This window comes from Mirounga angustirostris, unplaced genomic scaffold (genome assembly GCF_029215605.1).
Source record: "Mirounga angustirostris isolate CCGP_5_RB_7025 unplaced genomic scaffold, mMirAng1.0.hap1 SCAF_11, whole genome shotgun sequence".
Classification (NCBI taxonomy): domain Eukaryota; kingdom Metazoa; phylum Chordata; class Mammalia; order Carnivora; family Phocidae; genus Mirounga; species Mirounga angustirostris.
In genome coordinates this window covers 121919628-121927675 of record NW_026991719.1, presented here as the reverse complement: position 1 = coordinate 121927675, position 8048 = coordinate 121919628, and positions in this window count along the sequence as shown.

The window sequence follows — 8048 nt, the reverse complement described above, 5'->3', positions numbered from 1 at the left end:
AGTTCCCAGCTCATGTAGAGCAGCTCTGGCTGCATAGCCACTTGATGACCTATGGTCAGGCACTTTATCTCTACCAGGGCCCAGTAGCATACCAGGGACTATCTTTTGAAATGTGTATAATTCTCCACCATAGATGGCATGGCCTTGCTGTAGAATCCTAGAGGTCTTCATTGTGATTCTCCTATGTGGGCTTGCCGTAAACCCAACTAACTGACACAAGAGGCTTCCATTTGCCCTTCTCCACTATGGGTACCTCTTGTATCACAGGCCAAGAAACCAATGTGGGTCTCGTGCCAAATACCAAGTATGTCCATTCTCATTATACACTTGGAGACCAGGGGAATGATCGTCACATGAGTCTGTGGATCCAGTGGACACATTGTGAGCCAGACTTGGGCCATGACTACATTTATTATCTTCATATGCCCCTACTTTAAGGATCGTGATGATGCTTTCAAGTACCCAGGTATCCATTCCATGGATATCAATAGAAACTTGAATTCTGCAAAACATTTAGATATTTCCCTCTCATGAGTATACAATTACCAAGTAAATGGCCATTCATTTTTTTTAAGAAAACCCAGAGGAACAATTACCAAATATACATGCATGGTGCTGCAGGATCCTCCCTCTTGGAGACCCTTCATTCAGGTCTGAAAAGTAGCTCAGGTCTGGAAACTAGGCAAGGGATTTTGACATTTTTGTTGTTGACTGCCCACATCCTCTTGCACCCATCCTGATTTCCTCTGATCGTGTAGATTGAGTGTTACCTTTGCTGGCTAACCCTCTATCTTGTCTCTAGGGAGCCTGTGTTTTGTTAGCTATCTCCATAGCTCTCTATGGGTCAGGCCCTCTTGGCAACTCTGATCTTGCTCCTCACTATGGTGATTGCATGCATGTGGTTTCTGATACTAACATGTCACCACCTGGCCTCTATTTATGTCTGCATTGCTGTCAGTGAATGCAGCTCTACGATCACCTCTTTTACTATCTTCCCTGTCCTATAAGGGAGATCCACCACTGACTTTCTTAGTGATGTTAGTACCCCTCTCATGGCTGTTTTCCTGATGGCCTGGGGAATGGCATATACTCCAGGCCCTCCTGTAGAATATAGTTGTCTAGTAAGTCATCCAGACTTCCATGGAATAGCTACTCTAGTATGCCCACTTCTAGGAGCCTTTAATCCTTTTTTTCCTATTGTCTGCCTTGACAACTCTGGCATTTCTACCTTGCTTGGCGTGGACCATTGCTCTTTCCTTATTTCTAAGATTCATCCCAAGCAGCATTTTCACATGGTCTCCAGGGGGTCCTTGCCAGGTTAAGTCCTATATTTCTAGTGAGAGCTCCTATGTCAGTATCTTTTATCCAGTGTTATGTTTGGCTCCCTCTTGACCCAGTACACTCAGGATTCAGACCCAGGCACATTCTCCTGTCTCCTGCTGGTCCATGCTGGCTAGGTCCAGCTGCTTCTGTGAGGTCGAATCCCTTTCCTTCCTTAGCAGGCCTAGCACTTCCTCCAGCCAGATTATAGTATGACATAATCCTAGCTATTGGGCAGGAGCAGAGGCAGATGCAGATCCCAAGGGAGCATGTGTCACCTTCAGGGACGAAGCCTGTGCATCACCCTCAAGAAAGGAGGGAGCATTTCTAGAAGAGTAGGCTTCTTCTGCAGATGCAGAGATTTCAGGGGAATCCCGAGGATTCCAGGTTTTTAGGTGCATCAGCTCAGGTACCACATGCCATGATTTGGGACCCCATTTTTCCCCAATCAGGGCTAACAGAAATGTGGTTGGGGGTATGAGCTTCTTTGGAGCTCTGCTACTCTAATGACTGATTTCTAGGCATGGACCTCAGCTTTCTCGGTTCTCTGGATACAGGAGGTGAGAACTTCTTTACCTCCTACAAGGGAAGCCCTCTGCTTTTCACACTTAGCTTTTAATTGCCAATTAATCACTCACAGCCTTTGGTTGTCTTTCTCCAAAGCATCAATCATGCTTAGCAAAGGCCCCCCAATTCCACTCTTGCGAGTGAATTTCCATCCACAAGTATGACATCACAGGTCTCACAGGTACAAATATTAACAACTGAATTGTTATCTTGTCCTGGAGCTATTCCAATGCCACCTATGTCCCAGAGAAAGGGGCCTTGGTGCCATCTGTCTGACAGGTGTCTCAGCTCCAGAATGCTGTCTTAGTGTTTGCTTCCTCAGATGACTGGACCAGCTTCAGCAGTTTGAGTTACATTGGATTCTGACGTGGAAATTAGGGCATCAGAATCCTAGGGAATCCTCTTGTGATCAAGTGCTCTTATAGAATGGCAGGAAGCAGGACTGGACAAAGGGAGACACTGTGCTGTGACACCTGCTCAGTCAAAGCTGTAGTCTGAATTCTGAGGCTGGAAAGGCCCTTCACATTGCAGTGATGTGTCTGTGTCCTTGAACTTCACTAATAATGAGTCACTGCATGCAGGCTACCCCTGAGGTGTGGTCTTTCCAGTCAAGGTCAAGTGCCGGCACCATTCTTAGCAGCTGGGGAGATAAGTTCTCCTAAAGGAGAGTCTGGATGGCACATCATAGCATTCATACAGTATGTGTGTGTATACAAAATTAGCTAGAGGTGTCAGGGAAGGCCTCTTGGGGGTGATATTACTAGGGCTGAGGCCTGATTAGCAAGAAGAAGCCAGCCCTGTACATCTCATCAGGAAGAGTGTTCCAATTTCAAGGTACCAGGGGCTCTGAGGCAGGAGAAGCCCAGCATGTTTACGGAACAGAAAAAAGGCCAGTGGTTGGAGCATGCTAAGTGAGGGGAGGAATGCCCCCAGATGACTATGGAGAGAGGAATGGGGGCCAGCCAGGTCATGCAGGACCTTGTAGGTCACAGGAGAAAGCCTGATTTTATTCTAAGTGTAATGAAGCCAGTGGAGGGATTTAAGGAGGAGAGGGGTAAGTAGTTTTAGGCCTGTTTTATCAAGATAACTGTAGCTGCAGTGTTGAGAACAGGCCAGTGATTCCCAAACTTCATTGCATACTGGAATCACCTGGGGATCATTAAACATGCTAATGCCTGGCCCCCACCTCCAGGCTTTCTGATGACAATAGTTTGGAGTGTGACACAGTCACAGGAAGTCTCACGAGCTCCCCAAATGACTCTAATGCACAGCGAATTTTGGGAAGCAGTAGAGTGGATTGAAGGAGACCAAGGGCAGAAGCTGGAAGACCAGTTGAGGAGACTGTTACAGTAATCTAGGCAAGAGATGGTGCAGCCCTTGACCAAGATGGTAGCAGTAGTGGTGGCTCCTACCTTTCCCTCACAACTGCCATGCTGCTCTTCTCACTATTCCTGGTCTCACCAGCTCATGTATGCCTCTACCTTTGCCCCTGCTTAGTCATCTGACTGGAACACTTTCCCAGACCTTCGCAAGCCTTGCTCCTCTGCCACATTCACCCTTCTGCTCAAAAGTCACCTCTTCAGAGACACTCTTCTTGACCACTCTTATCTTCAAGCAGCACTTCTACCCCCAAGCTCACTATGTCACTCATGGACCCCTTACCCTGGTTCATGCTGCTTCATAGTGCTTATCACCCCTTGATATTATATGTTCATGTGTTTGTTATTTGTCTCTCCTCCTAGACTGCAAGCCCCAGGAGGGCAGGGTCTTTGTCCAATTTGTTCACCCCTGTCCCAGGTGGGAGGATGCATAACTAGCTTCTAGAAAGCTCAGGGCACATGTCACCCTGCTGCAGTGTTCTTTGTGCATATACTTGAATGTCCTGTCAACCGCAGGGGTGAGATTACAAATGAGTGTTCTGTGCCTGGGGTTAGTTGATGTCCCTGGTCTGCCTCCCTTCATTCTCCCATCCTTCAGCCCAGCACTCAGAGCCCCACTCCTCCTCTCTTTGGCCTTGGGGCCCCACATGTTTATCTAAAGGATATTGATATAGATCAGAGCTCCTTTAGGAGTCATATCTATAACTAAATGTTGACACCCAACCTGATTAAATTCCAAGCCGTCAAGCATTTCCGGTCTAGGGTCTCTCCTCCCAGTGTCTGTGTGCTGGGCTTTTCCCCACAAAGGACAGCAGTAGCCCCTGGCTAAGATCTGATTTATGGGATCTAATTTTTAGAATCTGCCCAGCCCCCACTTGAAGAAGGCAGGGTACATTTCACCTCTTGTGACTACCATGGAACCATATATGATTTTTCATATTTAGGAGATGAGGCAAGTTATACGGCCATTTTTCAATTGCCATCTCATGAGTTAGGAAAATAGTGGCCATTTATTACACATCTTCTCTGTGCCAGGGACTGTGCCAGATGATTTTCTGGATGTTACTCATCTAATTTGCAAAACAAACTGGGAGTTAGATGTCCATTTCACAGGTGAGGAAAATGAGATGTAGGTTGGTGAAGGAATTTGTTGTAACTTTCCCAGCTAAGAGGGAGAGTCTCATCTTGGCCAAGTATCACTGGGTTCCTAATAAATGTTTTTTGGATGACTGACAGAGGAGTGGGACTGGGATGTGAAGCTGGGCCCACCCAGTCCTGAATCTCACACTCGGTCCAGCTAGACAAATGGCTGGAGAAACACCACGGTCAAGGGGCAATGCATTAAGGAGGCCTGCCACCCTTTATTTTGTACATCCAAATCAATCATTCTGCCTTCACTTGACAGTCATTATACTTTTTGGCATTGGTTGACTGAGAAAATGCAGAATAAACTACTTTAGTTACATTTAAAAATAAATTTATATTATAATATAGACATTATATATAATACAGAAATTAGAAAATTGTGACGTGCGTGGAATAATGATCCAATATTTATATGCTTCACGTATGCTAACTTTTTTGTGAATATTATTATTCATGCCTATTATATAGGTGAGGAAGCAGACATGGCAAAGTGAGAAACTGTCAGAACTGAGATTTGAACCCCGGCAGTCTAGCTCCATAGTCCCTGCTCTTGACGACTATACCATGGCACTTCTAGGAAGCATCTGGACCATTTATTTAGTCTGGGATCGAGGCCTGCTTTCCGTGCTGAACCTTCTGCATTAACGTGGAAGCCCCTCAAAGACGCATGGTTTCGCAGGTTGGGAAACACTGGTCTAGCATGCAGGCCAGTGGATCTTTCTCTTGGGCACCTCTGACCATCTTTCTCTGCCACTCCCTCTGTGCCCAGCACAGTGTCAGGCACATAAATGGTATGCAAATGTGTGTGGGATGAATGAGCAAGTGCAGGGGATGGGACAGAGTCATGAATGACAGATGAATGTCCCCAGTCAAGGAAGCTGTTGTGGCTCTGTCTGGGGCTGTCCTCAGCAAAGGTTAGCGATCCCAGCTGGAAGCCATCCTGAGAGCTGCTGGCCCCATGGTCAGCAGAATTGGCAGCCTGGGAGGCCCACCGGTGATGCCCAAGACTCTGGCCCCACACTTCGTCCCCAGTCTTCTCTCTTGCTGGAGCCTCTCTTCCTGGTCTGTTGGGGTCCATGTTGTGCTGCGTTTGAAGGCACAGGTGATTCAAGTGGCCTTTCAAAGTGACACTAGACATCCGATCTTACCTGTGTCATCTGAGACAAGGAGTGATATGCCCTAACAAAGAATGAAAAATGGGTGAATGGCTGGGTAGGGGGACCTGTGCCTAGAGTGGCTCTGGGTCCCTGACATCCCCCACCTGTTCTGGGCTGAGGGACATCCTCTGGGCCCATCACCAGCCCACTGTGGCCAGCTACTTGCAGCTCCTGTGGATGCTTCTGCAAATAAAGGGTTATTTATTTATTTATTTTTTGTATTGTGCTAGAACACAGATAACATGAAAGCCACCCTCTTCACACATTTGTGCACAACCTGGTCTTGCTAACTGTAGGCATGATGCTGGCCAGCAGACCTCTAGAGCTCTTTCATCTTGCATGACTGAAACTATAACCTTTGCACAGGACTCCCCATCTCCTCTCCCCACACGTCCTGACAACCCCCATTCTGTTCTCTGCTCCTATGAATTTGTCGTTCTGTGTCTGGCTTATTTCACTTAGCATCATGTCCTCCAGGTTCATCCATGTTGTCACATAGAGCAGGATTTCCTTCTTTCTTAAGTCTGAATAATACACCACTGTATGGCTAGACCATTTTTTTTTTTTTTGATCCGCTCATCAGTTGTTTCTACCTCTTGGCTATTGTGAATAGTGCAGCAATGAACATGGGAGTGCAGCTAGTTCTTGGAGATCCTGTTTTCAATTCTTTTGAATATATACCCAGTAATGGAATTGCTGGATCAAATGCTAGTTCCATTTTTAATTTTAGGGGGAACCTCCATACTGTTTGCCATAATGGCTGTTCCAATCTACATTCTCAGCCAACTGTGTACAAGGGTTCCAAGGTCCCCACATCCCTGTCAAAGCTTGTTTTCTGGGGTTTTGTATCTGGTTTTGGTTTTCTTAATAATGACCATCCTAACAGGTGTGAGCTGGGTTACCTTTTTTGGTTTGTTCGTTTTTTGCATGTTGCACTCCTGCAAGATCCTTAAAAGCAAGAGAGACAAAGCACCAGTGTAGACACCACATGATTTAAAGGTTTGCCTTTGGAAGAGATTTCTGTTTGTTCTTCTGCCTTCTCAGTTTGGAGCATATTTGTTGTAAGAAGAAATGGGTTTACTTATTCCTGATCAGAATCCGTTGTACTCCAGAGATTCCTGCACTTATGGGAACTGGTCTCTCCAATGAGAGAGAGCTGGCGTGAGGGCTGGGGGCAGCTACTGGCCCAGGCTGCCGCAGAGACCGTTGCCTGATGACTGGCGTTTAGTGGTTTTTTCAATTCCATGGGTCTGCTCCTATTGGCGAACAGTGGTAACGTTAGTGGTTCACGAACCGGGTAACTGACGAGTCATACCGCAGAGGCCCTAAAGCGTTACAGCACCCCAAGTGAGCTCCTCCATTCTCTCATGTGGTAGGTCAGCCAGGGCTGCATGAGCCCGGCATGCATAGGTCTCAGTGCCCCATGAAGAAACTGCTGGGACGGTATGCCATAGATGAAGGACCAGGAAGGCTGATTCATCTAGGGCTCCCAGGAGTGTTGGCACAGGTCCAAATCGAAATGCCTGCCACAGTGTCTATCCTGCCACTGCCAAGCCCATGGTCACGATGCTTCAGCTCTGAACACTCAGAGGGGACAAAATCCATCTCCCTCCAAACTTCAGAAGTTCCTGCTTAAGCCATTAAAGACAATGCTGAAATGTAAGCCGACTTGGATACACTGGTATGGAGCGGAACTCTCATGCTCATCCTCAGCCTTGGCAGAAGCTGAGCAGAGGAGGCAGTGCAGAAAGAAACTCCTCCAGAGTCAATTCCCGGCGGGTGCAAAACGCCCGTGTCTGTAGTTGGGTCACTTTCAGCTTGGAGCGACTATGAAAGAAATAGATGATATGGCTTATGTTCCACAGGGCAGGCGAGAGCTCTGATGTTCAACTAGCAAGTTAGGAAAGGGAAGGTATGAAAGGAGCGGCTTGTGGTGCCCTGAAGGTACGATCCTCCAGAACATGTGGTCATCAGCGTTTGAAATCTGCCTTCTCAGATCTCTGTGGCTGTTGAGATTGATGGAGAGAACACAGGCAAGTGAGGTTTCCTCTGGGGTCCCGCACATCCTCTGCTGCTTTGGGGAGTCTGACCAGCATATTTTGCTCCTTCCCTCTTCCTCATGTTAGAATTGGTGAGTGCTTGGGGCACATCCACATGTTGCTGAATCCTTCACAATTATAAAAAGGTCCTAAGGGCCTTTTGATGTCCTCCCAATCTGCAAAGCCTCTGCCGACCCCTTTCTTCTGACTCAGGAGCAGAAGACACCACAAACTCCAGCAGGTCACGGTCTCATTTCAGAACTTAGAAGTCAAGAGTATGCAAAGATCTCAACTCTGGCAGGCAGCCCGTACTGCCTCCTTGCAGGGCTGCCCTGGGTTTCAAGGTACGGCTTCAACTGGAAGGTGAAAGGATGAGTTTCAGATGCAGACCGGAGGCGCCAGCAGCCAGGGTCCTGGTTTGGCATGTGTGCCACCCTTGG